The 6,000-nt window shown below is 40.2% G+C and overlaps 1 long non-coding RNA gene across 2 annotated transcripts in view; it reads left to right on the forward strand.

Moving 5' to 3' along the window:
- The first annotated feature begins 59 nt into the window (after positions 1–59).
- The window catches only part of LOC122541442, a 19,434-nt gene continuing 13,493 nt past the window's right edge, over positions 60–6,000 (forward strand). The window contains exon 1 of one of the 2 annotated variants that reach the window (XR_006309600.1): positions 60–235. This is a non-coding gene — a long non-coding RNA (uncharacterized LOC122541442). Of the gene's footprint in view, positions 236–1,519; positions 1,691–6,000 lie in introns of those variants that run through there. The other variant, XR_006309605.1, reaches the window with a different exon arrangement.

The following is a 6,000-nucleotide window of genomic DNA, read 5'->3' on the forward strand; positions in this document are numbered from 1 at the left end:
ATTTGCAGACGCGCCTTTCCTTTTTTTTTCTCAATGGGTATCTGAGGGGGGTTGGAAAAGTAAGGCGCACGCGCGAGAATGGATTGCAGGCTTTCCTTCACTCGCGCTCTCACACATCTCTCGGGACGAGGTGCGTTCAAGCGCATGCGCATACCGTCTCCCTTCGGTGGATGGGGCGGAGCGTGTGAACAATAAGCCAGGAAGCGGGTCTTTCCGGCACGTGGAATTGTATCAGGTTTGGGGAGGATTAGGGTTGTTATGAGAAAATGTTATATTTTTAAAATTACTTACTGTGGAATGGGATTAGTTTGCAGTCTATCACTTCCAGTGGAAGACCAACTATTGTTAATAATCATTGTAAGGCAAAATGATCAGAGCGTTCAGCTTTTGTTGTTTTAATTTTGCCGCAATATTGGATTCTTTTAGGTGCCAGAATTTGGGAGATATTCTCGTCGGTTCAGATTTTTTTTTCCCACACACCTAAGTCACTTCGTCATGGGTGACCTTATAGGTGAATTATTCGATGCTGGATCTCAGAACTGCTGACGCCCTCACTACGCATCGTTGGTAATGTTAGACACACTTCAAAATAATAGGAAATTGCAACACCTGATTGGTGCATTTTTGATATGTCAAGTACTTATAAGGATATGTTGCAATGTGCCACTGAATACCTTAATCACCTGGCCTGGAGCACTCGATAATTGTGTGTGGTATGAACGTTTGTGAGAAGTGATTCCAACATACGAGCTGTGCGGTTTATTGGTGTCCGCGCATTGACATTGGAATGCTGAAGAATTATTGCCTTGTGAGAGGTATCATCCTTCTCATGAGGTGTTAAACCGAGATGCTGGACTATCGAGTAATTCAAGTAAATTTTGAAGGAGAACCCGTTTCTTTAATCATAAAACAAAGAATGAGGGTAAAGAAAAGCAAAGGGGGAAATGAGGATACAGTTTTAAAAATCAACGCTTTAAAAACCCTGAAAAGGATAATAGAAGCGTATCAACAATGACTTTTAAAAATAGTTATTAGTTTCGGGAAAAATATAGGAGGACGGGACTAATTGGATAACTTTCAAGTGCTTGGCTACAGCACTGTTTAAAAGGAAGTTAGGGAGTTCATTCTTGCTGAAAAGTTTTGAAAATCTTGCTTATAATTATAAACAATTTGCATTTGATTAATGACTTCAATGTAGTGAAATGCATCAAGAAGCTTCAAAACAATTGTTCAAACAAAACTTAATATGGAACCACATAATGAAGTATTGGGACAGCCAACCAAAACAATTAGCACTGACAGCAGGCTCAGAGAAAAGTGAGAGGTGGAAGATGTTGTGATAGTTTGCATAGAATCCCTACAGTGTTGAAGCAGGCTATTCAGTCCATCGAATCTACACCGAGCTTCCAAAGAGACGTAGACACCATCCCTGTCATCCTGCAGTTCCCATGGCTAACTCACCTACCCTGCGTGTCCCTGGACACTATGGGCAATTTAGCATGGCCAGACCACCAAATCTGTGCATGTTTGGACTGTGGGAGGAAACTGGAACATCAGAAGAAGCTCACGCAGACACGGTGAGAATGTGCAACTGTCCTGGGGTGGAATCGAACAGCATTGAGACAGTGGTACATGGACAAGAGAGATCATAAGTTTTTGAAGGAGATGGGTGACAAAAGCAGATCTGAAGGTGAGCAAGCCAGACTTTGAGGAGATAGAATGTTTATGAAAGAATGGTTCTGAAAGAGTTAAAGTCGAAGTTGCATTTACACCGCCCAACCTGACGATATTACAGCTTTTGGGTAGCAAAATAGTCTTACGTGAAGTCCAAATCGAGATAGACCTGATTCCTAATATTGTAGTTGTAATTATGCCTAACCAGTTTATGTTAATTTTACCTTTGCTATGAAGCAAGAAGCAATGGTTGCTGATGAGGGTAATTAGAGAGAGGCAATATTAAGCTACCTATACTCCTCTGTGGAAAATGAGAAGCGGGTTGCTGATCCAGGGCCAGCAATGCAGTGAGCCATAAATTGCAAAGGAGATCCTGAGCGTAAAGAAGGAATCATATGCACCAGGACACTGGATCACAACTTCCAGTGGTACTGGCTCACCATTGCAAATCCAGTGACTAGAGGGTAGGTGGAGTATGAAATACCTGGAACAAGGTGCTGGGTCCAACACTTTTCTTCATTTATATAAATGATTTGGATGTGAGCATAAGAGATAGTAAGTTTGCAGATGACACAAAAATTGGAGGTGAAGTGGACAGTGAAGAAGGTTACCTCAGATTACAATGGGATCTTGTTCCGATGGGCCAATGGGCTGAAGAGTGGCAGATGGAGTGTAATTTAGATAAGTGCAAGGTGCTGCACTTTGGGAAAGCAAATCTTAGCAGGACTTACACACTTAATGGTAAGGTTCTAGGGAGTGTTGCTGAACAAAGAAACCTTGGAGTGTAGGTTCATAGCTCCTTGAAAGTAGAGTCGCATGTAAATAGGATAATGAAGAAGGTGTTTGGTATGCTTTCCTTTATTGGTCAGAGTATTGAGTACAAGAGCTAGGAGGTCATGTTGCAGCTGTACAGGACATCGTTTGGAATATTGCATGCAATTCTGGTCTCCTTTCTATCGGGAGGATGTTCTAAAACCTGAAAGGGTTCAGAAAAGATTTACAAGGATGTTGCCAGGATTGGAGGATTTGACCTATAGGGAGAGGTTGAATAGGCTGAGGCTGTGTTTCCTGAAGCATCGGAGGCTGAGGGGTGACCTTATAGAGGTTTATAAAATCATGAGGGGCATGGATAGGGTAAATAGACAAAGTCTTTTCCCTGGTGTGGGGGAGTCCAGAACTAGAGGGTATAGGTTTAGGGTGAGAGGGGAAAGATATAAAAGTGACCCAAGGGTCATCTTTTTATGCTGAGGATGGTATGTGGATGGAATGGGCTGCCAGAGGAAGTGGTGGAGGCTAGTACAATTGCAACATTTAAAAGCATCTGGATGGGTATGTGAATAGAAAGGGTTTGGAGAAATATGGCCTGGGTGCTGGCAAGTGGGACTAGATTAGGTTGGGATATCTCGTATGCATGGACGAGTTGGGCAAGGGTCTGCTTACATGCTGTACATCTCTATGACTCTAAGTGTAGTGATTGTCGGTTAATTCGGTGTTACCTCTTTGAATTGTCAAAGGAATATTACTGTGCCAATTGGTCCCACTCCTCTTTCTGAGTCTTGTCTTATTCCCCTTTGAAAGCTGTTTTTTCGAGATTAGATTAGATTCCCTGCAATGTGGAAACTGGCCCTTCCGCCCAACAAGTCCACACCAATCCTTTGAAGAGCAATCCACCCAGACCCATTCTCCTACATTTATCCCTGACTAATTCACCTAATACTATGGACAATTTAGTATGGCCAGGAGCACCGGAGGAAACCCACACAGTCATGGGGAGAACATGCAAACTCTACACATGCAGTTGCCCGAGGCGGGAATTGAACCCGGGCCCCTGGCACTGTGAGGTTGTATCTACTAATGTTTCAGGAAACACTTTACATCCTATCATAACTCACTTTTCCTCCTCATTTTGCCTCCCGATTCTTTTGTCAGTTACTTTAAATGTTTGTCCTCTGGTCAACGTTCCTTCATGCCACCAGAAACAACAACTCCTTATTTACTTTGAATTCTGCTAAATTGTGCACACATCTGATATGATTTCCTTACTTTCACTGCTTTAAAGAAGAACAAACTCAGCTATTTTTCTCAAGTAAGTGTTACACCATAGTGATAGACAAATGAGTCTTAGTCAGTATTTAATATATACTGCTTGAAACCATTTGTCAAAACATTTGGAAAAGCAATAAACTTGTATCAATTGAAACAAATAACTGCATTATTAGGTATTACAAGTGCCTCCTGTTAAGACTTTAGTAGCATATTCTACCATTGATACTTAGACAGGCTTTGGATTCAGCATAAAAAATGACAATTAATGGCAATGGACTAGCTCAACTGAAAGCTACCAATAGTTTAAAATCAAGAGTTAGGACATGGTGAGATCATGCGGACTCAAATTCCATTTGTTCCCAAAAGAAAACAAATATTATTGAGACTAGTGAGTTTGCCACTTTCGGAACATTACTGCTTTTAATGTGACAACTGATAACAATCAGCAAAAGTGGGAGCTGGAGTGTATGGTGAAAACAGTCTGAAAGAAGACCTTCATCTCCTTCACTTCAAAGTGGTAAGAGGTCCAGGGAAAATCTTCTGGCATAGGAAAAGAGTCAAAGCTGGCGACAGGGAAGAGGCAAAGATCTTAGAGGAGGAGGCTGTGTAGGAAACGATTAAAGGCTCAAGAAGTAAAAAAAGAGATCTATGAAAGAATATGGGAAAAAAAGTTTCCAATCTGCTGCAAAAACCAAGCATGGAAGGAAATGGAATGAAAAGAAAGTTTGCACATGTCAAAACTAGCATTGTTGCCATCACAAATCAGAACTAAGTAAGGATCAGAAAATAATTTATGCCATGTACATAGTAGCAAATGACTGCAAACTATAACTAAAGCCATAGCAGGAAACATTTTAGAAGAATTCATGGAAAAATTTAGCAGTGGAAGAACGTTTGAACAATTTTAAGACTATTCGAAGATTGGCACAGTTAAACTGATTTCAGTGAAACAACTTATTAAAGTTGCAAGCAAAGAATTTTTTAAAAAATTGTGCAAGTGCATTTATTTTGTGTGTTGGACATTGAAATGCAGAGAAAGATCCATTTTACTTGCGGGAAGCAGAAACTATTTGGCTGCAATATACCAGAAAATCAACAATTAATTTAGTAAAAAAATCAGAAATCCCACGGAAGCAACACAGGTACAATATTGTTATTTAGTGGAATTTGAATTTTTGAGAAATAGCCAATAAAATATAGCTAGTCAATTGAACTTAAATTTTATTGGAAGAATACTATACAGTAATACATACATGCTAGAATACATATGTATCAATATATACTATAATAAGTTTAAAAGTCTGAAGACATTTTAGGGCAATTATTTTTTTTAAAAAGAACTTTTATTTAATGCAAAATACAAGCTTGAAGGCAGATCGCAACAGCATTGAGAAGCAATAAATTTAAACTAACTTTAGAATAAAGGCATAAATAACAGTGTTGAGAAGAATGAGAACTAAAGCATTCAAATAGATTTAAAATCAAATATGGACCAAGCAGAATATATTTTGAAATTAGGTTCCTCATGGGAGACTGGTTAGCAAGGTTAGATCTCAGGGAATACAGGGAGAACTAGCCATTTGGATATAGAACTGGCTCGGTGGTAGAAGACAGAGGGTATGGTGGTGGGTTGCTTTTCAGACTGGGGGCCTATGACCAGTGGTGTGCCACAAGGATCAGTGTTGGGTCCATTACTTTTCGTCATTTATATAAATGATTTGGATGTGAACATAGGTGGTATAGTTAGTAAGTTTGCAGATGACACCAAAATTGGAGGTGTAGTGGACAGTGAAGAAAGTTACCTCAGAGCACAACGGGATCTAAATCCGATGGGCCAATGGGCTGAAGAGTGGCAGATGGAGTTTAATTTAGATAAATGTGAGGTTCTGCATTTCGGGAAAGCAAATCTTAGCAGGACTTCTACAATTAATGGTAAGGTCCTAGGGAGTGTTGCTGAACAAAGAGATCTTGGAGTGCAGGTTATGGATCCTTGAAAGTGGAGTCACAGGTCGATAGGATAGTGAAGAAGCATTTGGTATACTTTTATTGGTCAGAGCATTGAGTATAGGATTTGGGAGGTCATGCTGCGGCTGTACAGGATACTAGTTAGGCCACTTTTGGAATATTGCATGCAATTCTGGTCACCTTCCTATTGGAAGGATGTTGTGAAACTTGAAAGGGTTCAGAAAAGATTTACAAGGATGTTGCCAGGGTTGGAGAGTTTGAGTTATTAGGGAGAGATTTAATAGCTGGGGCTGTTTTCCCTGGAGTTTTGGAGGC

This window comes from Chiloscyllium plagiosum, chromosome 3 (genome assembly GCF_004010195.1).
Source record: "Chiloscyllium plagiosum isolate BGI_BamShark_2017 chromosome 3, ASM401019v2, whole genome shotgun sequence".
Classification (NCBI taxonomy): Eukaryota; Metazoa; Chordata; class Chondrichthyes; order Orectolobiformes; family Hemiscylliidae; genus Chiloscyllium; species Chiloscyllium plagiosum.